Source organism: Cervus canadensis, chromosome 12, assembly GCF_019320065.1.
Source record: "Cervus canadensis isolate Bull #8, Minnesota chromosome 12, ASM1932006v1, whole genome shotgun sequence".
NCBI classification, from domain to species: domain Eukaryota; kingdom Metazoa; phylum Chordata; class Mammalia; order Artiodactyla; family Cervidae; genus Cervus; species Cervus canadensis.
The window spans coordinates 54,452,935-54,480,213 of NC_057397.1; positions in this window are offsets into that span (position 1 = coordinate 54,452,935).

Below are 27,279 nucleotides of genomic sequence, written 5' to 3' on the forward strand. Positions count from 1 at the left end.
AAGAGAACATTTGCATGAGTAAAACATACTGGTTTGTCAAGTCGGTTCTGAGTCTTAGGGGAAACCAACTTGAAGACAGAGTCTAGGGTAAATACATAGTTCGTTAACATAGCTTAAGACAAACATTTCCATAAGAAAAACGCATTGGTTAGCTCAAGATTTGAGAAAAGTTCAGGTGGAGCCAGGTGTCATCATGGCAACACAGAATTTTAATAGAAACCTCTTTTTAAATTTGTATAGAGAAGGGGAAAAAATCTTAACACTGTAGTTTGTTTCCTCCTGCCACTTGAGAGATATTAAAATGTCTGACACTTGCAGCCTGTCTCCTCCATTTGGAGACCCCTGGCCTTCCTGTCTGTTACCCTTTCATTACTGTTTCTAAAATCAGTGATGTTTTAACTTTTATGTGTCAGTCTTTTCCTGAAATATTATAATTAACTAGACTACATTAACTGAATGGTGAAAGTGAAAGAGGAGAGTGGAAAAGTTGGCTTAAAACTAAACATTCAGAAAACTAAGATCATGGCATCTGGTCCCATCACTTCATGGCAAATAGATGGAGAAACAGTGACAGACATTTTGGGCTCCAAAATCACTGCAGATGATGACAGCAGCCATGAAATTAGAAGACACTTGCTCCTTGGAGGAAAAGTCATGACCAACCTAGACAGCATATTAAAAAGCAGAGACATTACTTTGCCAACAAAGGTCCATCTAGTCAAAGCTATGGTTTTTCCAGTAGTCATGTATGGATGTGAGAGTTGGTTTATAAAGAAAGCTGAGCGCAGAAGAATTGATGCTTTTGAACTGTGGTGTTGGAGAAGACTCTTGAGAGTCCCTTGGACTGCAAGGAGATCCAGCCAGTCCATCCTAAAGGAGATCAGTCCTGGGTGTTCATTGGAAGGACTGATGCTGAGGCTGAAACACCAATAGTTTGGCCACCTGATTGGAAGAACTGACTCATTCGAAAAGACCCTGATGCTGGGAAAGATTGAAGGCAGGAGGAGAAAGGGACAACAGAGGGGTGAGATGGTTGGATGGCCTCACTGACTCGGTGGACCTGAGTGGGTAAACTCTGGGAGTCGGTGATGGACAGGGAGGCCTGGCGTGCTGCGGTCCACCCAAGTCAGTGCTTGGTCAGACATGACTGAGCGACTGAACTGAACTGAAAAATGGCATACTAAAACTGGGAAAATATGACAGTAGTTTGATAATAGCATCAAAAATAGCCCTAAATTTCTCAAAGGATCCCCCCCAGCTTTATTAAGATATAACTAATATACAGTACTGTATAAATGTGAGATATAGAACATAACAATTTGACTTACATATATTGTAGAATGATTATTACAAGTTAACATCCATCATCTCATATGGGTAATTAAAGAAGAAGAAAATTTCTTAGGGTAAGAATTCTTTAGAACTTGCTCTCTTAACTAAGGTTATATGGTTAATAACTGATGTTGGAGTCTTTCCAAGCTTTGGCTATTGTAAAGAACGCTGCAGTGAACGTAGAGGTGCAGATACCTTTTCAAGTAAGTGTATTAGTTTCCTTTGGATAAATACCAAGAAGTTTAATTGCTGGATCACATGCTACTTTTCTTTGAGGAACTTCCATACTGTTTTCCTTAGTTGCTACACCAATTTTCATTCCTATCAGCAGTACCCAAGGGTTCCCCTTTCTCTACATTCTCCAGAACAGTTTTTCTTTGTTGTCTTTTTGCTAATAGCCATTCTAATAGGTGTGATGTGATATCTCATTATGGTTTTGATTTGCATTTCTCTTATTAGTGATGTTGATCATCCCTTATTTACCTGTTGGCCATTCATATGCCTTTTTTGGAAAAATATTAAAGGTATTCTGTTCAGGTCCTTTGTCCATCTTAAATTACATTATTTGTTTTGGTGGTGTTATTGAGCTGTATGAATTATTTATATATTTTGGATGTTACACTTTAACACAGTTTGAAAATATTTTTCCCCGTTCACTAGGTTACCTTTTCATTTTGTTGATCATTTCTTTTGTTATGCAGGAGCTTTTTTAGTTTGATGTAGTTTCATTTGTTTTTTAGTTTGTTGCTTATACTTTGGGTGTTAAGTCCAAAATATCATTGTCAAGACTCATATCAAGGAAATTATTTTCTGTGTTTTCTTTTAGGAGTTTTAAGTTTTCCAGTTTTGCATGTAGGTTTTTTACATTCATTTTAATTTATGTAAGTAGTGTAAGGTAGGGATCAAGTTTTATTGTTTTATATGTGAATATCAAGTTTTCCCAGCACAATTTATTGAAAAGACTCATTTCTCCATTAAGTTTTATAGGCTTCTTCATCAAATATCAGTTGACTGTCTATAAACGAGTTTTTTCCTGGATTTTCAATTATCTTCTATTGGTATATATGTCTGTTTTATGCCAGTAACATACTGCTTGGATTACTATAGTTCTATAATATAGCTTGAAGTCAGAAAGTATGGTACTTCCTTGTCTTTGAGCATCCTTGTCTTTGCCATCGTTAAGGATTTTTTTTTTTTTTTGGCTTTGAAGGTCTTTATAAATGATCCTATAAAAATTTTACAGTTTTTTTCCTGCTTCTGTAAAAAAAAATCTCTTTGAAATATTGATAGAGATTGCATTGACTCTAGCGATGGCTTGTGGTAGTTCCAATGTTTTAATTATTCTAATCCATGAACACAGAAACACCTTTCCATTTATTCGTGTCTTCAGTTTTTTTTCATCAATGTCTTATAGTTTTCTGTATAGAGATATTTCACCTTGTGGTCAAATTTATCCCTATTCTCTAAGTACCTTTTGGATTTGATGCTATTGTGAATGGAATTATTTTTAAAATTTCATTTTCAGAATGTTTATTAGTATAAAAATACTACTGAGTTTTCTATGCTAATTTTGTATTCTGCAACTTTATTGAATTTATTAGGTTAACAGTTTTTTGACAAAGTATTTATGCCTACATATAAAATCATGTCATATGCCAATAGAGACTGTTTTACTTCTTCCTTTTCAATTCTGATGAGTTTTATTTCTTTTTCTTGCCTGCTTGCTTTGGCTAGGATTTCAGTACAACATTGGATAAGAGTGATGAGAATGAGCATCCTTGATCTTGATCCTAGAAGAAAAACTTTCAACTTTTCACCATTGAGTTTGAGCATGATGTTAACTGTGGGCTTGTCACATATGATTTTTATAATGTTGAGCTGTGTTCATTCTGTACTTAATTTGTTAGAGATTTTATCATGAACACACATTGAAATATATCAAATGCTTTTTCTGTATCTATCAAGATAGTCATAAGATATTTTTTTCTTTTATTCTATTAATGTGTGTGTGACATTTATTGATTTGCATATGTTAAACTACCCTTACACCTCAAGGGGCAAATCCCACTTGATCAAAATGAATGATCCTTTTAATGTGCTGCTGAATTCATTTTGCTAGTATTGAGAATTTTTTAATCTATCTTTAGTATGGATATTGGCCTATAGTTTTCTTTTCTCCTACTGTCCTTTTTTAGATTTCATACCAGGGTAGCACTGGCCTCCCAAAATGAGTCTGAGTCTTGGGCTTTTCCTTATTTTTATCATTGATTCATTCTCCTTACTAGTAATTGGTCAGTTCAGATTTTCTATTTTCTCCTGATTCAGTCTTGGTAGGTGTTGTTTCAAAGAATTTTTTCATTTCTTCCAGGTTGTTTAGTTTGTTGATGTAAGTTGTTCATAGTAGCTTTTTATGCTCCTGTGTATTTCCATGGTATCAGCTATAATGTCTCCCCTTTCATTTACAGTTTTGTGAATTTGAGTCCTCTGTCTTTCCTTTGTTAGTCTTGCTAAAAGTTTATTAATTTGTTAATCTTTTTTAAAGAACCTACTCAGTTTTGTTTATTTTTCTATTATTTTCCTGTTCTCTAGTTAATATATTTCTGCCATAATCTGTATTATTTCCTTCATTCTGCTCACTTTGGAGTCTGTTTGTTAGTTCCTTGATGTGTACAGTTAGATCGTTTATTTGAGATATTTATTGTTTCTTAATGTAGGTGTTTATTGCTGTGAACCTTCCATAATTTTGGCATACTGTGTTCCCATTTTCATTTGTCTCTGGATACTTTTTAATTTCTCTTTAATTTCTCCTTTGATCCATTGATTGTTTAATTTTCATTTATTTGTGAGTTTTATTATTTTTTTCCTGTTACTGGTTTCTAGTTTCAAATGATTGTGGTCAGAGAAGATAACTTGGTATGATTTCAGTCTTCTTGAGTTTGCTAAGACTTGTTTTGTGGCCTAACACATGTTCTATCCTAGAAAATGTTCTATGTGCACTTGAGGGAAAAAAATACATTCTGATGTTGTCAGAGTGTTCTTTCTATACGTGTTGGGTCTATTTGGTCTATGAGTGCATGCTAAGTCGCTTTAGTCATATTTGACTCTCTGTGACTCTACGGACCATAGCCTACCAGGTTCTTCTGTCCATGGGATTCTCCAGACAAGAATACTGGAGTGCATTGCTATGCCCTCCTCCAGGGGATCTTCCTGACCCAGGGACAGAACACACATCTCTTACATCTCCTGCATTAGCACAAGGGTTCATTACCACTAGTACCACCTGAGAAACCCTATAGTGTTATTCAAATCTGATATTTCCTTATTGAGCCTCTGCCTTAGTGATCTGTTGTTTAGAGTAGGGTATTGAATTTTCCAACTATTAATGGATTGCTGTTTATTTCTGATTAGCTCTACTATTGTTTGCTTTATATATTTATGTATTCTAATGTTGGGTGCAGAAATATTTACAGTTTTGTTTGTTTGTTTGTTTTCCCAATGAATTGACCCCTTTAGCATTATGTAGACAAATAAAACTGCTAATGTTATGATTTTCAAAGTCTCTTTTGCCTAATAAGTATGGCTACCTCTACACAGTTTAGCACCACAATTTGGTTATTATTTGCTTGAAATATCTTTTTCATCCCTTCACTCTGTCTTTGCTTGCTGCTGCTGCTGCTGCTAAGTTGCTTCAGTTGTGTCCGACTCTGTGCAACCCCATAGACAGCAGCCTACCAGGCTCCTCTGTCCCTGGGATTTTCCAGGCAAGAATACTGGAGTGGGTTGCTATTTCCTTCTCCCATGCATGCATGCAAAGTCGCTTCAGTCATGTCCAACTCTGTGCGACCCGATGGACAGCAGCCCTCCAGGCTCCTCTGTCCACAGTATTCTCCAGGCAAGAATACTGGAGTGGATTGCCATTTCCTTTTCCCCTGTCTTTGCTTATCCAGGGGTAAAGTAAGTTTTGTATCCAGCGTATCATTGGATCTTTTTAAAATTTGTTTATCCCTTCTATGTCTTTTGATTAGATAATTTAATCCATTCACATTTAAAATAGTTATTGATAGATAAGGATTTACTACTGCCAATTCATAAATTTCAGGCTAGTTTTTATATCCATTATTCATTGCTTCTTATCCTGCTGTCTTTTTTGGTGTGTTTTGATGTCTTTTGGTATTAGTTTGCTTTTACCTATTATGTTCTTTTGTATAATTACTAAAGGTTTTTCCCTTGTGGTTACTATGAGGCTTGCATAAAATATCTTAAAATTCAGTTTGGTTGCTCAGTTGTGTCTGACTCTCTGCGACCTCAAGGACTGCAGCATGTCAGACTTTCTGTCCATCACAACTTCTGGATCTTGCTCAAACTCATGTCCATTGAGTCAGTGATGCCATCCAAAATCTCATCCTCTGTCATCCCCTTCTCCTGCCTTCAGTCTTCCCCAGTATCAGGGTCTTTTCCAGTGAGTCAGTCCTTCATATCAGGTGGCCAAAGTATTGGAGCTTCAGTTTCAGCATCAGTCCTTACAATGAATATTCAGGATGGACTGGTTAGATCTCATTGCACAGTCCAAGGGACTCTCAAGAGTCTTTTCTAACACTACAGTTCAAAAGCATCAATTCTTCGGTGCTCAGTTTTCTTTATGGTCCAACTCTCACATCCATACATGACTACTGAAAAAACCATAGCTTTGAATAGACAGATCTTTGTCTGCAAAGTAATGTCTGTTTTTTAATATGCTGTCTGGGTTTCTCAGTAGCTTTTCTTCTAAGAAGCAAGCGTCTTCTAATTTCATGACTGCAGTCACCATCTTCAGTGATTTTGGAGCCCAAGAAAATAAATTCTGTCACTGTTTCCATTGTTTCCCCATCTATTTGCCATGAGGTGATGGGACCAGATACCATGATCTTAATTTTTTGAATGTTGAGTTTTAAGTCAGCTTTTTCACTCTCCTCTTTTACTTTCATCAAGAGGAACTTAGTTATAATAAGTTTAATTATAGCTTATCATGATTATTTATAATTATAATGTTTAATTATAATCTTAAAGTTATAATCCTCTATTTTATTTTATTTACTTATTTTTTCCATTTATTTTTATTAGTTGGAGGCTAATTACTTTACAATATTGTAGTGGTTTTTGCCATACATTGACATGAATCAGCCATGGATTTACATGTATTCCCCATCCCGATCCCCCCTCCCACCTCCCTCTCCACCTGATCCCTCTTTGTCTTCCCAGTGCACCAGCCCCGAGCACTTGTCTCATGCATCCAACCTGGGCTGGCGATCTGTTTCACCCTTGATAATATACATGTTTTGATGCTGTTCTCTCTAAACATCCCACCCTTGCCTTCTCCCACAGAGTCCAAAAGTCTGTTCTGTACATCTGTGTCTCTTTTTCTGTTTTGCATATTGGGTTATTGTTACCATCTTTCTAAATTCCATATATATGCATTAGTATACTGTATTGGTCTTTATCTTTCTGGCTTACTTCACTCTGTATAATGGGCTCCAGTTTCATCCATCTCATTAGAACTGATTCAAATGAATTCTTTTTAATGGCTGAGTAATATTCCATGGTGTATATGTACCACAGCTTCCTTATCCATTCATCTGCTGATTGACATCTAGGTTGCTTCCATGTCCTGGCTATTATAAACAGTGCTGCGATGAATATCGGGGTGCACGTGTCTCTTTCAGATCTGGTTTCCTCGGTGTGTATGCCCAGAAGTGATAACCCTCTATTTTAAACTAACAACTTTGATAGCGTTTCTAAACTTTTCACTTTCACTTTTACCCTCTCACTTTTTAGATTATTAATTAATTTTTACTTGTTTTATATTGTGATTCTAAAAGTTGTTTTTACTGTTTGTTTCTTTAACTTTGCAACTATCATTGTAAGTGAATTACATGCCACCATTACCATATAACAGAATCAACTTTGACTATATATTTACCATTATCATTGAGTTTTATGATACCTTCTTATGTTCTTATGATGTTAATTAGCATCCTTTCACTTATACTTAAAGAACTCCCTTAGCATTTCTTGTAACACAGGTCAAGTGATGATCAACTTCCTCAGCTTTTGTTTTCTCTGGAAGGTCTTTATCTCTCCTTTATTTCTGAAGGAGTTTTGCCAGATATAGAATTCTGGTTGACAGGTTTGTTTTCTTTCAACATCTTGAATAGATCCTTCCATTTTCTCCTGGCCTGAACTATTTCTGTTGAGAAATCCAACGATAGTCTTGTGGGGATCCCCTTATATGTAACATCTCTCTTTTCTCTTGTTGTTTAAAAAAAATTTTTTTTTTGTCTTTGACTTTTAACAATTTAATGTATCTTGGTGCATACCTGTTTGGGTTCAACCTATTTGGGATTCTTTGGGCCTCATTAATCTGCATGTTTCTCTCTCCAGTTTTGAGAAGTTTTCAGCTATTATTGCTTTAAATATATTTTCTGTCTTTTTTTCTATTTTCCTTCTGGAATTTTCATATTGTGGCTATTGTTTTGTTTGGTTGTGTCCTATGAGTTCCATTGGCTTTTCTTCATTATTTTTCATTCTTTTTTTTCTTTTTGCTCCTATGAATTTCAAATGCTCTGTCTCAAGGTCACTGATTCTTTCTTCTGAGTGGTTAAATGTGCTTTCCAATCTCTTTATTAAGTTTCTCAATTCAGTCACTGTTTTTTTACCTCTAGGATGTTTTTACTGATGGTTTCTATTTCTTTGAACTTTTTATATTATTTTTCTTATTTAATTATCTATTTTTGTGTTCTTGTAGTTAGCTAAACTTCATGATTATTTTGAATTCTTTGACAGTTCTTAGATCTCCATTTCTTTATGGTCAGTTACTGGAACTTTATTAGTTTTCTTTGGTGTCTTATTTACTTTTCATGATTTCTTGATTCCTTATGTTGGTATGTGAATATTTGAGCAAGCAATCTCCTCTTCCTATACTTCAGGTTCATTTTCATAGAGACAGTTCCTCATTGTCACTTCAGTTCAGGTTTCCCATAGTGCCTTGGGCCGATGATGCTTGCTATAAGAATCTATTCTGGAGCAAGTTTCCTCTCAAGCTCTGAAGTGAGGAGAGGCATTTTTGCTGTTGGTGACGAATAGTTGGATAGGACTGATGGCTTGGTTTCCTGCCCAAGCAAGGCTGTAGGATGGACTTTGCCATTCCCTGGTTCTCTGTTTAAGTTTTCTAGATATTGAGAATAGATACTATTGTCAGCAGAAGGCAGGGCTACAAATTAGTTTCCCTGCCCTGGAGAGTAGCAAAATGGGCCTTAGGGCTCACACAGCTCATTGTTTGGAGACACAAATCAGCAAAGCTTGTGTGCTGAATTCTTTGGCCAGATGAGGCCACTGGTTTTGCCCTGCAGATAGAGAATGTCATGGGCTATGTTCACTGTTCAAGTACCACTGTGCAAAGGGCTTCTGGGAAGGCGATGCAACTTTCCATGTACTCTAATAGGTTCACTGGCTGGGTAGGCTTAAGGCTGGATTTTGCAATGGGAAGGACCACGAATTAGTTTCCCTGTCTGGGAAAAGCTGGAGAACTGGCTTTGAAGCCAAAAATTCTCTTTGTGGTGCTGACCAAATTTCAGGGCTGGCAACACTCTTTAAGGACCTGAATCAGGCAGAATTTCCCTTGCCAAGTTTCCTAGTCATACTGCTACACTGTCTTGGCTTTCCTGATCAGCAAATATGTTGATTTTGACTACTTATTTGGGCACTACAAGTAGGAACTCAGTCTATCAAGATCTGAGTGCTAATTGTTGCAAGACCCTACCCACTTTTCCATCACAGTCAGATTCTCAAGGGTCAAGCCTCACATATTCCCCTGCAAGCCCATGAATAAGACCAGAATTCCCACAAAGTGATCCACAATGCTGGGAGAGCAGGGCTCTACCTTGGACTCTCCTTTTCTACTGGAGGAATCATAAACTCAGGAGAAATCTCTCAGCGTGGTGCTGCACCAGCCTGGGGTGGGGTGCACGCTACCGTGTAGTCACTCTTATATACTTCATAACAGTGTCTTGGTTGCTGGGCTGCAGGGAGTGCTTCAGCCTCACCCCCGTGTCCTAGGAATTTTTCAGGATGATTTTGTCTGTGAAGAGTTGTTAGTAGCTGTCCTTGTGAGGAGAAACAAAGTTAGGAATGACTTATGTTGCCATATTGGTAACGTTACTCCTTTCAGAATCTTTGGACACAAAGCTTATTAACCTAGCATTTGGTCATCTTTACAAGTCAAAGTCTCATAAGGAAGAGTGATTGATGTTCTGTTGAGGAAAAAAGTCCATGAATGAGACGTCAGACAACGTGGAGCTTATTTATGACTCTACATTATTTGAATTTATTGACTCCAGTCTTCTAGTATGTTTTTATTAGATTAAGTTTATAGGTCCTACAATTCTAATATTCTTGAGTTTTTCCTAGTAAATATAAAAATTTCCACAGTACAAGAACAATTGGTATTTTCATATATCTTTTATAATTCAAAAAATGTCCAGGTTATCAAAGATTAAATTTACTCAGCATAATCTTAATTCTAGATATATATTATTTTCATATTTAACTTTTAAGATTGGCCATGTACTTATTATATGGAAGTTTTTCTTAAATATAATGTGCTATTGACTAGCTCTTTATTCTGGTTTACTTTTTGGATATTACAGACTTAGGCATTAGCTACCACAAATACTTCATGAAAATTGGTGACATTTATATTTGATTTATTTTTAGTTAAAAATAAAATAGGCAATTAGTATCACTATAGATTGATTATTGTCAGTCACTTTATATTCCAAACAAGTGTCTGTCCAAGTATAAACAGAGATCATTATTAGAGTATGTGCATTGTATGTAAGAATACACACAACAATATTTCCAGAGCACTTAGCAAATTTAATCCCCAAAGCTTGAAATTTATAAATATCTCAATATGCTCATCACAGATTGCACCATTAGCCTAGTTTTAATCCCTGAAAAATATTAAATACTTAAATACCACCTAGTAGAAGAATAATCATTAAAACAGAATTGAAGTTAACATTGTTATTTGGAGAGGCTTATATTTATCGCTATCTGTAACAGATCCAAGAAGACTGTAACAAAAATACAAATATTGGCCTGGGGCACACCACTTCTTTGCCTGCTTTTAAACAGATGTCTCTGGCAAAGTTTATTGACATGAAAGAGAACATTAATAATACCAAATTCTCAAAGAGCATGAAACATAGACCTCTAGTGAAGTGATTATCAGCTGATGAGCTTTCTCACTAACTGATGACCATTTCAAAGAGAATGTTACAGAAATACTGCCACATCACCGACTGCACCATCTCCATAATATGTTTTCATTCCAAACACAAACAGTTGTATTTGGAAAGTATTCACAACATGCCAAAAAAGTCTTTTTAAAAAGATATTACAAAGTTGTGGGTCAGTTCCACAGTAGGGAAATGCTTAGAAGAATTATGAATAGATATTATATTTATAAAGAATTTAATAACATGGAAACGGAATTCCCTGGCAGTCTAGTGGTTATGATTTGGTGCTTTCACGGCCGTGGTCTGGGTTCAATCCTTGGTCAGGGGACCGAGATCCCACAAGCCGCACAGCATGGCCAGAAAAAAGAAAAATAGCATGGAAAAAATGTCATGATATCATGTCAGTGAAAAAGTTATATATAGTGTAAAGTCCACCATATATAACATCTATAAATATGAATATTAAAAATACTAAAAGGAAACTTATTAAAAGGAAATGTACTAAAAGATCATTCATGATTACCTCTTAGTGTGACCGTGGTTAGATTCTTAATACTTTGTTATACTTTTCAAATTATCTTTAATATTTCATAGAAGGGAAGTGGAGTGAATATATAGTACTAAATTTAAAAGTTCTTTATCATGTTAAAAATTTCTAGCCACAATGATTAAAAATAAAAGTAAAACCACTTAAAAGAGGAAAACAATTACCTTCATGCTGAATTTAGATAAATAAGAATCAATTTCCAATTAGAAAAAAAAATTTAACAATTAGATAAGCAGAGAAAAATCTCTTTACTCAATATGCCTTTCTTCATTAATAATAATTGAGAGACAGGAGTCATTCCTAGGTGTTCATTGGAAGGACTGATGTTGAAGCTGAAACTCCAATACTTTGGCCACCTGATGCGAAGAACTGACTCATTGGAAATGACCCTGATGCTGGGAAAGACTGAAGGCGAGAGGAGAAGGGGACGACAGAGGATGAGATGGTTGGATGGCATTGCTGACGCGATGGACATGAGTTTGAGTAGGCTCTGGGAGTTGGTGATAGACAGGGAGGCCTGGTGTGCTGTAGGCTGTGGGGTGGCAAAAAGTCAGACACAACTGAGTGACTGAACTGAACTGGACTTTTAAAAATGCCTGGTACCTACTAGTTAGTTGATATTTTATCAATGAATGAGTACTTGCCTTTAGAACAATACCTGAAAAAAGAAAGTACTCTTACGTTGTTGTTCAGTTACTAAGTCATGTATGACTCTTTATGACCCCACGGACTGCAGTATGCCAGGCTTCCCTGTCCTTTACTATCTCCCAGAATTTGCTCAATCTCATGTCCATTGAGTCGGTGATGACATCCAACCATCTCATCCTCTGTAGCCCCCTTTTCCTCCTATCCTCAATCTTTCCCAGTATCAGGATATTTTCCAGTGAGTCAGCTCTTCACATCAGGTGGCCAAAATATTGGAGCTTTAGCATCAGTCCTTCCAATGAATACTCAGGGTTGATTTCCTTTAGGATTGACTGGTTTGATCTCCTTGCTGTCCACAGGACTGTCAAGAGTATTCTGCAGCACCACAGTTAGAATGTATCCATTCTTTAGCACTCAGCCTTCTTTATGGTCCAACACTCACATTCGCGCATGACTACTGGAAAAACCATAGCTTTGACTATACAGGCCTTTGTGGGCAAAGTGATGTTTCTGCTTTTTAATACATTGTTTAGGTTTGTCATAGTTTTTCTTCCAAGGAGCAAGTGTCTTTCAATTTCGTGGCTGCAGTCATCATCTGTAGTGATTGTGGAGCCCAAGAATATAAAATCTGTCACTGCTTCCCCCCTTTCCCCTTCTATTTGCCATGAAGTGATGGGAAGTACTCTATATATGTTAACTATTCTCAGTTAGAAGGAACTTAAACCATCTATTTAAGGGACATTTTTGAAAGGTGATCTTTTGAGCTTAAAAACTCTTTCCCAATAGGCCATTTGATACCAAACAGAGCACCTTATTTCTCTTTTACATAATTCTATTTGTTAGCCAGTGACAGGCTGTAAACTGAATACTGGTAAACACTATTCATTGATGTTCTGGTTATACTCTGCAACTACCGTAAGTTTGCCCATCTTCTATTTAAGGGAGCATTATGTGTATGTAAAGGTAGCTAGAATATCCATTTAAGTCTTCTCTTTTACACATACACATTGTGAGCTCTTGCACATCTTCCATTACATCCAGAAGTGAGCACAGAGGTGGTCACAGTAGTATTTTTCCGTTATTTCAAACTAAACAATATTTTATCAAAGTCATCATACCATTAGCTTAAGCTAAATTGGTTGTGATTTAGGATGATCAGATTATGTTTATAATTAGTGTATCTTTTTCCTATATTAGTTTCCTTTCTTAAGTCCAGAAATCCTCAGGCTATGAAAGGAAGACAATAAATTTTGCCATCTATAATATTTGTTATATATAGAAATATATATAATATATATAATATTCTATATATGTATCTATATATAGAGAGAAATATTTGTTATATATTTAAAGCATCACACAGGTAGTTTCTATAAATGGTTTTTTTCTACCACATTGTCTTCTGCTAAAATTTTCTGAATTTGTAGTACAAAAGATTCCATCTTCCATGAAATGTCTTCTCACACACCTCTCAGGAACTCAAAACACACCCATCAATCTCAGTGTGGTAAACTGATCTTTCTATCTAGCACCAAACCAAGACCACAAGAACATGTACAACTACAAAAAGAAGGGGACGACAGAGGATGAGATGGTTGGATGGCATCACTGACTCAATGGACATGAGTCTGAGTAAACTCTGGGAGTTGGTAATGGACAGGGAGGCCTGGCATGCTACAACCCATGGGGTCACAGAGTCGGACATAGACTGAGCAACTGAACTGAACTAAATTGACAAAAAGCCTCCTCACAAAGACTTGTGATTAAAGGAACCTCACAATATGAACTGAAAAGGTTGAAGAGAAACCTCGCTTTGGTAAATTGCTTTCTTGTGCTATGCCCTTTGTTTATCATTAAGAGCATGATCATAGTACAATATCTAATAATATCAACAGTGGAATCAGATAGCTTTAATAGGATGCATTTGTAATACATTTTGAACTCCTTACAAGACACATTATAAATAAAAGTATTTATGAGTTGAAGAGTAAATAGATAAATGTAAGCCGTTAAAAAGTGTTTAATAGCACAACAAACAGCCTATTCCCTGTACTAAAATGTGTTTCATCATATTATAGGCCTCCCCAAAGTAGGTCTCAACATGGCTAAGAGAAAGCAGACTTTATTTTACTCTCAAGATTCAATACACATGTGTAGTTACAAGACAAATTAGTAGCCAGGAGGAAGACAAATCATACACACCCAGAAGCAGAACCCTATCTACTGCCATCAGCACAGATTTGCTGAATAGATTTTATGCCTCTAACACAGTTTATTCCAAGTTATCTAAACTGGATATGAGAGACATACATTCATGCATAGAACCCTGCAGATAATGAAATACTAATCAAAATATTTTCTTATTTTCATTGGAAGAGTCTTGGTTAAGAGAATTTTGCTAGATTTAGCAAATAAAATGTAGAATGATCAGTTAAATTTGAATTTCAGATAAACACATAGTTTTTTAGTTTACACATGTCTCCAACAGTGCATAGGACATAACTGTATTAAAAATTATTTATTTATCTGAAATTCAAATTTAAATGTGTGTCTTCTATGTTCTCTGTCAATTTTAGGCTAAGATCAAAGTAACATGACTATGACTGGAGTCACATGAATGTAAAGGTGTGTTTAGTAAAGTTTTGGCCCAGGCAACAAAATACGAAAAGGAGTATGTGCCAAAGCTGGGGGTTGACCAAGGGCAGAACTCACAAATGAAATGTACAAAAACTGGCTCTACATTTCTTGGGCCATTTAGTGAGATCAAGAATATTAAAAGGGGTTGCAGTGTTCAGGAGAATGAGATTTGTGGGGGATGTTTCAAGGGAAAAATCTGACTTGAGACCCCTCTACTACCCCAGGGGAGAGGAGAGGAGTTTGGTGCCCCTCAAGTCAGTGCAACTAAGGGCTTCACTAAGAACCCAGAGAGGGCCTAATTCTCTCCATAGTTGGAGGATTCCATGGTCTCATAAAGTGGCCTATTTTGGGAAAATGAAGAGAGAACAGGGCTATGTTGGCAAAGGAGTTATCCTTCTACTAGTAAAAGCCAAGGAATGTTTGATTCCTGTGGACCAGATGTGGGCCTGTGGGGAAAAAGGTGATCTGGGGCACAAAAGAATGTGGATGTAGCACCAAGATGGAAGATATCACCAGGGCCGAGGGCGGAAGGAAGACATTACTCACCATGACAGCTGACAATAAAAAGGATCACTCAGCACAGGAGGGCTGCCTTGGTGGTCCAGGGATTAAGAATCTGCCTTGCAGTGCAAGGGTGACTGCTGCGATCCCTGGTCTGAGAAGATTCCATACGCCGCGGGGCTACTAAGCCGTGCTCCATAACTACTGAGCCTACACTCTAGGGCCTGTGCTCTGCAACAAGGGAAGCCACCACAATGAGAAGCCCGAGCACCACAAACAAAGAGAAGCCTCTACTTGCTACAACTAGAGAAAACCTGTGCACGGCAACAGAGACACAGCAGAGTCACAATTAACATGAGATCTAAAGGCTTCCCGGGGGCGCTGGTGGTAAAGAGCCTGCCTGCTGATGCAGGTTAGACATAAGAGATGTGGGTTGGATCCCTGAGTCAGGAAGATCGCCTGCAGAAGGGCACACCAATTCAGTCCAGTATTTTTGCCTGGAGAATCCCATGGACAGAGGAGCCTGGCGGGCTACAGTCCTTGGGATTGCAAAGATTCAGACATGACTGTGAGTAACACACAAAGTACCCATAGGAGAAAGCATCAGCTACAAACACCTGCCAGGACCAGAGTGAGAAGCCAGTTTATGAAGATATCAGTTAGTCCTCAGTCAGGAAAGAACTTCCCTTTCCTACTTCCTTTTCTTCCCTTGTCCCTCTTCAACCATGGCATGGTCTAAAACTACAGCTTGATGAGCCTGAGTCCAGGAAAGTTACCATAAGCTTCTCTTTCTCCTCTCCAAACACTCCAGCCTACCATCTGCAGGTCTCAACATCTTACTCTGGATTAAAAAAAAAATAATAATAATATTTTGCACTGGATTATTTTAAAAAGTTGCCATAAGATTATGTCATATCTCTTAAAGTAACTGCATACTGTAAGACTGAGCACAAACATTTGTGATGTGCTAAGTTTTACTATGATAGAGAAAAGCTTTCTCCAACTAAATAAACTGTAAATGAGCAGTAGGAGACAAATAACTGTTTAGACTTTATCCAGTGGTTCACACATATTTATATGGCTATTGGGACCAAGATTAAAATACCCTTCCTATGAAAGCCACATTTTCTGAAACAGCTTTCAGGATAAATCCATGTGTGTCCATCTGTCCATCTTATTGATTCACCAAGAAAAACACTACCAGCTACCATACCGGCACTTCCGCCATGCTGCTCTTCTTTTAATGGCCAAATATAGAGCTGGTTTGAATTTCAGAAGCTAATAAACCATTTTGGAACAGGAAATGGCAACATTTCCAGTATTCTTGCCTGGGAAATCCCATGGACAGAGTATGTGAGTGAACTACAGTCCATGTGGTCATGAAAGAGACAGACATGCATTAGCTACTAAGCAGCAACAACAATGTACCATTTGGTACATTTAAAAACATCAGTGAACATTAACTTTACTCCTGATACTCAGCAACAATGTGAAGAGACTGTACATAAGAATATTTCTAAATTTGAGATTTTTCAGAACTAAAGGTTTTCCTTTGAATCAGTTTTCACTTTTCAAAGTCTTTACTCAGGTTTTTTTCCCCATTTTGAGAACCCAGCTCTCAAGGATTCCTAGATTCCTTTCTTTAAATAAAGAAACAATGCTAGGCAGATTAACCTCCAAAAAAAACTGAGAACAAGAAATACATATAAACATATCTTGAATCAATAACAAAACCTATTGCAATCATGTATAATACAAGAAAGTCTTGACAGCCAAAACTGAATGCTAGCCAAACATTGCACAATGCTGAAGGCAGCAGTCGAGTTTGAAAACAAAAATAGTAGATAGTGTCAGCACAGACAGAATGTACAAATTCCTGTAATATAATTATCTTCCTGGGAATGCAAGAAAAGAAGAGCCAAAAGTAGGGGCTTGATCTATTACATGTTATATCTATTACTTCTTCTACAACTTGCAAATGTCTAAAATGTATAGAGAGAACTATCCTGCTATATACATATATTTTTTTTACAATAAAAAGAATAATGTTACATTTGGGGAAAAAAGGACAAGAGGTACTTTGTCCTCAGAAGTAAAATTATATATACTATCTTGTGAATCCCTCTGTAATTCACATTTATATATCTAAAAGTATTACTTATTTTGCTTTTTTCTAATTTTTTGTTTTATCGAGATACAATTGAGATATAACATTATATTAGTTGTAGATGTATGACATAATGATTTGATATATGTACCTATTGCAAAGTGAGTACCACAATAAGTTTACTTAACATCCATCACCACACAGAGCTACAATTTTTTCTTTTGATGAAAATTTTTAATATCTTCTCTCTTGGCAGTTTTCATATACACAGTACAATATTGTGAACTATGGTTGCCATGGCTGTACGTTACATCCCAGGACTTATTTATTTTATAACTAGAAACTTGTACCTTTTGACCACCTTCACCCATTTTGGCCACCTCCTAACCCTTAACCCTGGTAACCACCAGCCTGTTTTCTATATCTGTGAGGGGTTTCCTCCTTTTTTCACTTTGATTCCACATATAAGTAATATCATAGCAGCATTTGTCTTCCTTTGTCAGACTTATTTCACTTAGCGTAATGCCCTCAAGTTCCATTCATATTGTTGTGAATGCAGGATTATTTTCTTGTAGGTTTTAGGGCAGTAGCTATGAGATGATATTTATTGTGCTTTTAAACATTTCTGAACAGCTATGCACTAAGAGAAGCCAGTCCCTCAGAAGAAATTTTAAAAGAAAAATAACACTGTGTTAGTGGGTTACAAATTAGAAGCCCTGGCTACCATCTCCTAAGTTGAATCCTAGTTTAAGTAACTACATACAAACGTGGGAGAACCTGAAAAAACCTGGCACACACACAAACACATACCTCTGCTGCTTTCAAAACTGTTTATGGTGCAGAAGCCTTCATGCCAGTGACAAATTCCACCTCAGAGCCATAGTTTAGAAGAGTGTCTGAGCTAAAACATATTTGGAATTTCCCCTGTCCCACCCCTACGCTTTCCCAATACAGTGAGTTTCTTCAGGGGAATAAGCAAAATTAGATGCATGCTTAGTCCCTCAATCATGTCCAGTTCTTTGCAACCCCATGGACTGGGGCCTGCCAGGCTCCTCTGACCATGGGATCCTCCAGGCAAGAATACTGGAGTGGGTTGTCATTTCCTCCTCCGAGGGATCTTCCCAACCCAGGGATTAAACCCACATCTCCTGTGCCTCCTGCATTGGCAAGCAGGTTCTTTTACCATTGAGCCACCTGGGATGTCCCAAGATTGAATGCAATGTAACTGAACATTCAAGTTAAATTTCCAGCTTTTTTATGCAGGTTAATCACAGCAAAGTTCTTGAGCCAATTTATTGCAAATAAGCTAAGTTTTGGCAATAACCAGAACATTTATTTAGGTTTTCTTTTGAGCTTCACTTTGAAAGCTATTCCTTGAACAGCTACAACAGAACATTATGTTACATTTTTCAAGTGCTGGGACTTTTCTTTGGCCTTGATGACAATGGGCTTCTGGGGCTCAGGCTTGTTTATACACAATTCCTCTTTCTTTCTGATGGTTCAGTTTACACTATTGTTGTTGCATATAGCTTATTCAATTTTTTAATTCAAAACATTCATGAACAGACTTAAATTCAGAGAAATAGAAGTGAAAAGAGGGAAATCAAACAGTTATGGTCTTTTATTCTCTAAACCTTTGACAAAAATATGTGCATTAAAAAAGTAATATATACAGCTTTATGTACTAGTCTCCTAACTTAGAATTATTCCATGAGCATTTTCCATATTCTTACATTATCTTTTAAATATTTTTAGTGGTGTATAACATTTTAATGAGTGATGTACCATGGTTTATTTAATTTTTTTCCTTATTGAATATTGTTTGTTACTAGTTTCTCACAATTATTACTGATGATCCCATAAACTTCTTTTAGTTCATGACAAGCTCTCTTTTATATTTAGGATTGTTTTATTATTGTAGACTCTCAGGAGTGGAATTACTGTTCAGAGGACATTAGGTTCTTACAGGTTTTCATACATATTGATAAATTGCTGTCTAAAAAGGTCATATCAATTAACTCTGCCACCAGCAATACTGGAGCATTCTATCATACACTTCTTAATGTTTTCATCCCAGGCTCACTTAGCCGCTTAGCTAATGTGACAGGTAAAAAATTGAATATCATCATAGTTTTTCATTCATTTCATAGAAATTCAATATATTTGCACATAAAGACCTAAAAGTCTTAAAGGCCTTTTAAGGAAAATAGTCGTCTTACATATCCTTACCTGCCTCACAAACACCCAACAACCATTTCCTACTCCGTAGAGGCAGAACATGTCCTAGCCAGTGTTGTTGCCTTTTGACTATGTAAGCACTTATGGTTTTATGTGGGCCTGGAGCAACATGAACTGTCTCCGATTCTATTTTGATTGCTGATCTGTCAAGAGAAGCAGTCTACCTTGGCCTGATAATGAGAGGCAGGGTTGTCCTTATGTTGGTGTGCACTAAAATGCCCCCCTGATAAGGTCAAGATGTTAAAAAAGCTTTTGTCTTGATTCTTGCTCTGCAACATGTTTCACTCAGTCGTCTATCCCTGGGCCACTCTGCCAGCCTTGTTCCAGCAAGCCAGTAACTCACAAGAATAATAATCGATTCAGTTGTTCTTACTTAGCTCTCTGCTCATGGAGCTGATGTTTTCCATCCTCAGAAGTCCAGATGTACTCAGTTAGTTAGAGGATGAAGGACGGCTGCCTTCCTCTCAAGAATGCCTTGTAGGTACTGGTCCTCTCCATCATTTACCTTTGCTTTTCTACGGTAACATTTTCAAATAGGCGAGCATAAATCACAATGAGGAAATGCCAGAGGCTGGTTGGGATAGGAGTTCTGACTGCTATTATCCTCTGGTGTGACCTTACTGTCATTTTCTGCTGTGATTCTAAGCAAGGTCTCTAATCGCTCTGTGATTCAATTTTGTTGCCTGAAAAATAGGAATAGTAGTACCTACCTTACAGGGCTATTATAATGATTAAAGAAGCTGGTGTGTATGTGTGTCACACTTTGAAAGTGAGTGTCTCACACATAAAGTACCAAATACATGCAAGCTATTAATATCATTTCATACCACTTAATTCCTGTCACCTGAAATGAAAAGTCTTGTTCCTAGTTAATAGTTTCTTGCTGTAGATGTTTCATATAGTGTGACTATGTAATACTTCCCAGCATGGCATAGAACCTGGTTACCTTTGTATTCTATTCATATTCTCACACCGGACCTCCTCAGGGATTTAGGATGGTGGCTTTCTATGCTCTGTCATATTCTTAAAGTATTCTTACTGAAATTTTAAGTTATAAGGCATATCCAGATGAATTTTTATCAGAACTGTTACATTTATAAATTAATTTAAGGAGAATTGATATGCTCTAGCTTACTATATGGTGGCTCAGATGATAAAGAAACCGTTTGCAATGCGGGAGACCTGGGTTCGATCCCTGGGTTGGGAAGATTCCCCTGGAGGAGAACATGGCAACCCACTCCCATATTCTTGCCTAGAGAATCCCCACGGACAGAGGAGCCTGGTGGGCTATGGTCCATGGGCTCGCAGAGAGTCAGACATGACTGAGCGACTAAGCACAGCACAGCGTACAATATAAGGCTTCCCTCATAGCTCAGTTGGTAAGGAGTCTGCCTGCAATGCAGGAGACCCTGGTTCAATTCCTGGGTTGGGAAGATCCGCTGGAGAAGGGATAGGTTATCCACTCTAGTATTCTTGGGCTTCCCTTGTGCCCCAGCTAGTAGAGAATCCGCCTACAATGTGGGAGACCTGGGTGTGATCCCTGGGTTGGGAAGCTTGCAATATATGTGCCCCCTTTTTTCATAATCTCTTGTATTAGAATTTTATCAGAGGAATCCCCTGCTGGTCCAACAGTTAAGACCCCACACTTCCAAGGCAGGGGGCACAGGTTCAATCCCTGGTTGGGGAAATAGGATCCCACATACCTCATGGCAGCACTGCCAAAACAATAAATTTTTTAAAAGATTTTAACAAATTATATTTTAAAGCAAGCAGAACCACTATGTATAAGGAACTTGTTGCCAGGATTGGGTCTTATAGAAATATGAGAGCTGGCTAAGTAATGTCTGTTGAAGCTGCTGTCTTTTGTCTCATGCTATAGCTTGAAGACCAGAGGGTAGGTCGCTGGGAAGAGAAGATGAAAGTAGCATAGGGAGGATCAAAGAGAGGCTGAAATTCACAACAAGGAGCTGGAACCCATGAGAAAAAAAACATAACCCATGTCAATTCTCACCCATCTGTGATCCTGATGGTGGGTTCCTGCACAGAAAGTTGGTGACCTTCTTCATGAATGTCAGGAGAGGCAGAGTTGAAGAAGGAATTCAGAAAATGTGGGTTCTGCCCTTTGAGAGAGCAGAACTAGGTACAAACTACAAAATGGCTTCTGTTTAACTTCCATCTCCCTGACAGCCTATAAAAATGTCTCCAACAGTCCAGTCTTAACTGGAAATACACAAGAAAGGGAATCCTGGGAAATGTAGTTCAGCTTAGGCAAGGTGACACATTACCAACACATACATCTCTCAGTACAATTCATTTCATGGATTTTATATGCTTCACACTAGTAATTATTTATAATTATTTTACCACTACCAATGTGATCTCTAAGCAGTATGTTTATTCTGTGGTTCTGAGCACTCTGAAGCTCTTTCCTGCGTTCCCTCTATCATATATCAAAATATATCAAACCTAGTTATCCAGCACTGCTTGCTTGGCACTGAAGTAGCTGAATATACCTAGAATAAAACTCAAAACCATGCTTTAATAGTCCAACTTGAAATTTATGAATAAAAATCCTACCTAATCCCTTATTGCCACCTGCAAAACTCAAGTCAGTTTGCTTTACTATTCTCCTTATTATTTTTATATTTGCTGTTCATGTACTAAATTGTGTTTGACTCTTTGTGACCCCATAGACTGCAGCATGCCCTGTCCTCCACTGTCTCCCTGAGTTTGCTCAAATTCATGTCCATTGAGTCAGTGATGCCATCTAGCCATCTCATCTTCTGTTGCCCCCTTCTCCTTTTGCCTTCAATCTTTCCCAGCATCAGGATCTTTTCCAATGAATCCACTCTTTGCATCAGGTAGCCAAAGTTTTGGAGCCAGCATCTGTCCTTCTGATGAATATGCAGAGTTGGTTTCCTTTAGGATTGACTGGTTTGATGTCCTTGCAGTTCGGGGGACTCTCAAGGGTCTTCCCCAGCACCACAATTCAAAAGCATCAATTGTTTGGTGCTCAGCTTCTTTATGGTCCAACTCTCACATCTGTACATGACTGCTGGAAAAACCATAGTTTTGACTGTATGGACCTTTGTCAGCAAAGTGACATATCTGCTTTTTAAAACCATATTTTTTATATAGCTTCTAAAGTCTTACACACCTGCACTCCTGTATTAGTGTTCTCAGACTGCAAAAACTAAAAAGCCACAGATTGGTGGTTTGAATAACAAATTTACTTTCCACAGTTTTAGAGGCTGGGAAGTCCAAGTTCAAGGTTCTGGCATTTCCATTTCTTGGTGAGGGCTCTCTTCCTGGCTTGCAGATGGTCACCTTCTTACTTTGGACTCAGTGGGGAGAGACTATAAAACATGAAATGTGCAAAACAAAACAAAATTTCTTACTCTCCTTACCCCAACATGTTTCTCTCCCAATATTCTCCTCAGTAAGCAGCAATTATTCATCCAATTACACCAGGAAAAAACTTTGGAATCATTTTGCCTCTTTATTTTCACACACTAAAAAAAAAAAAGGCAAATCTATCAGATATCAGACATGCACTGAGCAATTAAGCACACACATCAGTAAATCTCATTGGTTCTTCTTTCAAAATACTTCTGAAATCTACCAACTTTGTACTACCTGGTCCAAGTACTTTTTTTCCTGAACAATCCTAGAAAGCCTCCTAAATAACCCCTCTGCTTCCAATCTTGCAAGTGTACAATCTAGTCTTTACATAGCTATTAGAATGAGCCTTTTTAAAATGTTAGATTATACCAGAAAGAGAAAGTGTTAGTCACTCAGTCGTGTCTGACTCTTTGTGACCCTATGAACTGTAACCTGCCAGGCTCCTCTGTCCGTGAAATTCTCTAGGCAGGAACACTGGAATGAGTAGCCATTCCCTTTTCCAAGGGATCTTCCTGACCCAGGGATCAAACCCACAATTCCCACATTGCAAGCAGATTCTTTACCATCTGTGCTACCAGAGGAGCCCAGATCATACCAGAGCTATGCTTAAATCTCCTAATTGTTTCCCATCTCTAACAGAATAACCAAAAATCTAAACATAGTCTAAGATCCCACTTTGGCCCATAGCTTACCAAATGACTTCATTCCCATTCTCCTCCAGTCATACTGAACTCTTTGCTATACTTTGAACACATCCAGCCTGCTCCAAATACAAGACTTCTGCATCTACTATTCCCACTTATAGGAATTCTTGTTATCCTAAGATATCCTTATGGCTAAATTATTATTTATATCAGGTCTCTTTTTAAACACCATCTCATCTCAAGGCCTCTTTCAATACCTTCAGTAAAATAGCACCCCTGCCACACTCTATCTCCTTACTCTGCTTTACTGTTTCTTAATATAGTTAATATAGGAGCATTAACTGCCTAGATCTGAAACTTGTCTCCATTACTCACTGTTATGACTCTGGGCAACTTCTTTACCTTTCTGTGATCTATTTTCTACATTTGTAAGATGGGAATAATAATAGAACCTGCCTCAAAAGGGTGTTAAATTTAAACAAGATTGGGTGTGTGTGACAGAGAGAAAGAAAAACACCAAGAAAAGAAATGTGCGTCTGACACATGAGCACTACAATTGCACTACTACTAGAATAAATATTATTATTTGCCTACTTAAGAATGTAAGCTCAGTGAGAGCAAGATTTTTGTCTCTCTTGTTCCACGTTGTATCTCTAGCATTGAGAATAGTAACTTCACAAAATATTGACTGAATTAAAGAAAAAAATGGTCACGGCATTTATGTGCACCGTTCATCTACTTATATTAGTGCACCTGAGTTTTAATAGCTTTTAGTTGAGTCTTTTGACTCTTTTAGGTAGCCACACATATCAACTACAAAAGGCTATTTTCTTACTTTTCCCATATTTAAATTCATGTTTTGTATCCTTTTTAATTGGCCAGAACGTTTAAAACAGTCATCACCCTTGCTGTCTCCCATTCCAGTTTTAGAGAGAACACAAAATTGTGGCTATTTCATTAAAAGTAATGTTTTTCATAGAATTGGTTTTGAAGCTTATTAAATTTCCTTCTAATTAACAGTGGTAAAAGCATGCATGTGTGTGTGTTCAGTCATGTCCGGCATTTTGCAACGCCCTGGACTGTAGCCCACCAGCTCCTCTGTCCATGAGCTTTTTCCAGGCCAGAATACTGGAATAGGTTGCCATTTCCTCCCCCTTAGATCTTCCCAACCCAGGGATCGAATCCATGTCTCTTATGTCTCCTTCATTGTCAGGCAGATTCTTTACCACTGGTGCCCCCAGGGAAGCTCCAGACTGTGAGAACTTCTATTTCAGTGCCTGGATTAATGGCCATCATTTAGTATATTTTATATACATACTTGTCAAGCAAATAAATGGAAGTAAAGATCCAAGAGTGATGTTTTAAAGATGAAGGGAAATGTAAAAGAGATACCTAACATCTATTTAGCATGCAATATATGTTAGAATCACTTTAGTTATATTGCTTTTTATTCAGCTCTTACAGTAACCTCTGAGAAAGGATTAAAATGACTAGATTCGGGGAGATTTAGTGACTGGCCCAAAGTCTGTGGACTGGTAAGTTGGAACTGAGAGGTGAGCTCACGTATATATGATCTCAAAGACCATATACTTAAGACTGCAGTAGCTGACCACAAAACCCTTACCACTTTACTAGGCCCAGTGAGAAAAAAAATCTTCCATTTTTTCTAACTGATGGCTCTTAATCCAGGCACTGAAATAGAAGTTCTCACAATCTGCTATCAGAGACCTTTGAAAACCTAATTATAGTATAGTATAAAATGTGCCTGAGAGTAGATGTTCAATTAATTCTTAGTGAATAAATGAACAAATGGTTAAGTGAAAAGCTTAACCTACAATGTATATCTCTTTCTAGAGACTTCAACTTAAAGTTATCAGTTATCCTATATCAGCAAAGACTAAAAATTCCCGGTCATGTATATAGTAACACAACATGCCTCATGCAAGTCTGTGGCTAGAATAGAGAAGAGGAAGATCTGGGAGACAGAAAGTGGGGCATGTAGACTCTTGAAGAGTAGAATGACATCATGGTTTGTGTGCCTCAAAAAAGAAAGTGTTTCAACGTAGAAAAATCTTCAGTGATTTGTTTCTATAAACGTCCAGTTCCACACTGGCAGTATATTCGAACAGTTCCATGAGAAAGTGCCATCAGCACAAAATAAAATATCTCCTAAGACTTCTAAATATCCTTTGACTGTTTCCTTTTCCGAGTTTCCAAGAAGAACTTAATTGTGAGATAAGGCAAAAGCACAAATTTTTTCCAATTACAGAAAAATAAGTAGACCTCATTAAAGTTAAACCTAAAAATATATTCACCTATCATCATTCATCTTTACTTAGAAAACAATAGTTGCCTATCCAAACAGAGAATTTGATTGATCCTAGGTTCTCAAAACACACATGAATGGTTTTGGACAGATGTTTCATCAATGACAAATTGGCCTTGAGGGAAATGCGACCACCTTGGAAAAAAGCCATATATCCAAATTCTTTTAGTTTCAGCAGCACTCGTTTGAAACTATTCTCTAATCTTAAATTTCTAAGTAAACTTCTGTAAAAATAAATATTAAAGGACTCATTTTAAATTAGATTTAAATAAATCCTCTAAAGGCTGAGATTACGGTTTTAAGTGACCCACTAATCAACTCTTCAATTTTTATGGCAATAATATTATTGGCAAGAGTTTGCAAAGTGGTTGATGGCATCAACCACAAAGTCCTGTTTATAAATACATATTATCACATTAGGAGCACACTGTTTCAATTTTTAGAGCATTCCATTTAAGTTCCAACTTTGAACTGATCTGATTAATACTTTTTCTTCTAGTGGTTGTATTTCATTTATGACAACACTCAGTGGGAACAGAGAACATATTCCATTTAAAATTAAAGAGTTTTGATGGTAACATCAAAAGCTGTGGAATTGTCTCTTAGATATTCTCCAGAAAGTAGGGTGGAGGAAAGGTCTGTAGTAGTGTTAATTTAGTGTTTTCAAGAGGAAGCAAGATGAATCTAAGAATTTAAGAGCTCAGTAAATTACTGAGCTGTTTCTCCTGAATTAATGTTAAATGTTCTCTTATCATAGAATTAGACACTTACAAATACATTCACACTTACACACAAACACCACCGCCACATCTAATGAAGGCTCATTATGCTATGAACTTGTTTTCAATCTACCCACTCCAACTTTATTGTGTTGCTTAATTTTATATTTCAAACCTCCATTATTACTATCTTGAGATCTATTTTAATGGCATGTTCAAGAAATCACTTGACCAAATCTTAAGTGCGAAGGGCAAATGCAGAAACAACGAAGCATGTCTCAGATTCTCTTGATCTCATAAAAATGGATCTATGGATATTTTTCATACAGAAATGAATGGACCTATGCACATATATGCACATACACATGTTTTCTTGGGTCAAACAGTTCATAATTCAAATGGTAAGGAAGATCTAGCAATTACTAGAGACTTTACATTGGTATATTTGAATTTGTTTGACTTTAAAATTTGTAAATATTTGCAATATTTAATACTTCTTACAAAGTATTCTCATGGGGGAGAGAGGATTAATTGTGATAACCTAACCAGGTTCCAGCCTCCCTACTTATCACTGTTTCAGAAATCTCACAGCATTGCAGAAATAACTCCCCTTACGAAACTCTGGCCCAGGTCACCCAAGTTTCTCTCTCTACCTACTAAAGGAGATCAAAATGCCTAAGACCTTATATTCAAGAACACAAAAAGAGGCAAAACTAGCAAGATCCATAGACATGATCGAGTTCAACACTTCTCACTACTGTCTAGAATAGTGACCTGAGCTTCCCCTCTTCACCAGGCCAACCCCTGTCCATCCTTCGTATCTCTCTCTGGCTTCTGCTCTGATTGGCAAGTGCTCTTCCTATGAGTTCATTTGGAATTCTTTCTCAGGAAAATAATATTGAGTAG